Genomic DNA, 1,768 nt, shown 5'->3' on the forward strand with positions numbered 1-1,768 from the left:
CTGAGTCGCACAATAAATCCAGCCTCATTCAAACCTGATCACAAGATTCTACTCATGATTGGCAACGTGGAAAAATGGTTTCATTTAATTTTATTTGCATACCTAGGGCACATTTTTATCTCAGCATTTGATTCGGGATTAAAATACTTGGACATCGAAATGCTCAGACTATTTGAATGGAATGTTTCAATCAGCAAATTTCTATTTCTATCCCACAGCAATTGTTATGAGGTTGTTATGATAAACTATTGTTGATGTGTTTTGCTTATTGAACTTAACAGAATGACTTTTGCACTTACCTGATCTGTGAGCAGTTGTTAGATAAACACTCTATAAGATCAGGTGATTTAGATTATGCTATACAAATGTTTCATTATGTAAAAGTCATTTAATGGCGGAAGGTCAAAATGACATACATCAAATAGTTGTAATGAATTAACACATATCCTTTCAGCAATAGAATCATTAACAACTTAACTAAATCATCTGGAGAAACCAGATTCGTATTTGTGTTACCAAATTTTGTACATTTTCCATTAAAATTGGGGCCCCAGTTCCTGTGCACCCTTCTCCACTTGCCAGTGCTGTTCCCGCGCTCCCTTCCTATCCACCAGGCCTGTTTCCAAGCTCCCTTCTCATCCACAAGGCCTGTTTCCAAGATCCCTTCCCATCCACCAGTCTTGCTCCCATGCTGCAATCCCACTCTCCAAGGCCCTGGTTCTTCACTTCAATTCACCTAGTTCTCAGCCCCCTTGAAATTGAACTTCACAATTAATAAATTCACTGGACCATTTTCACTTTCTACTGTGCAACATCTTTTTATTTAAAAATCGAAATAATGTTGGAATAACATCCAACATCCAATAGCAAGAACTGAGCCATGAAGAACCTCACTTTAACAATCATCCAGTCACAAACCACCAGTCAACAATTACATCACTTCCTTCTTCTGAGCCAATTTCATCTGATGGTTTCTGCTCATTTCATAAATGACCATATCATCATTACTGTTTATAACATCTCTAACTTTTGCTTCGCAGGCAAAATGTGAAATTATGCCCTTATGACCTGTTGTAGTCTATTTAAAAAGGCTGTGGGCATGTGGAGGATACTGCTTATTAATTCTAAAATTTTGAGTTTTCCAGAATCATTCACAAGGTGCCTTGTCAGATACCTTTAAAAGTGTCATATATACAGTATCAAGCATGCACTTTCATCAAGCCTTTTTGCTGGTGCATAAGGTAACTCTTTGAATTGGTCAAAGATATCTGCTGGCAACTTGAGGGATAGGAAATTCTCAGCCACAGTGGAATTCTCTGCCACAGAAGGCAGTGGAGACCAATTCACTGGATGTTTTCAAGAGAGAGATAGATTTAGCTCTTAGGGCCAAAGGAATCAAAGGATATGGGGAAAAAGCCGGAATGGGGTACTGATTTTGGATGATCAGCCATGATCATATTGAATGGCGGTGCTGGCTCGAAGGGCCGAATGGCCTACTCCAGCACCTATTTTCTATGTCTATATTTCTATGTCAGTGCCATTTAATGACAAGGTCAACAGTGCCTTTAACAATTGATCAATTGTTAGTTCACTCCTAGCTAAGACTGCAATAAAAAAAGAATTATATGCATGAATATACAATAGTTATCTTATGTATCAGTTAACATGGTCAACATTTTTATATTGTTCATAAAATAAAGTGTAAGGTGTAATTCCCAAAGTACGAGATGTCACTGACAGTCTCACTTCCAATCTAAAATCCAACATA

General features: G+C 37.7%; 1 long non-coding RNA gene across 1 annotated transcript; it reads right to left on the minus strand.

Moving 5' to 3' along the window:
* Positions 1-368: 368 nt before the first annotated feature.
* LOC116976530 lies at positions 369-1,418 on the minus strand. Its single transcript, XR_004412963.1, has 2 exons — positions 799-1,418; positions 369-631 (listed from the first exon to the last, which is right to left on the minus strand). It is a non-coding gene; the product is annotated as an uncharacterized LOC116976530 (long non-coding RNA).
* Positions 1,419-1,768: the final 350 nt, after the last annotated feature.

Source organism: Amblyraja radiata, chromosome 1 (genome assembly GCF_010909765.2).
Source record: "Amblyraja radiata isolate CabotCenter1 chromosome 1, sAmbRad1.1.pri, whole genome shotgun sequence".
Lineage (NCBI taxonomy): Eukaryota > Metazoa > Chordata > Chondrichthyes > Rajiformes > Rajidae > Amblyraja > Amblyraja radiata.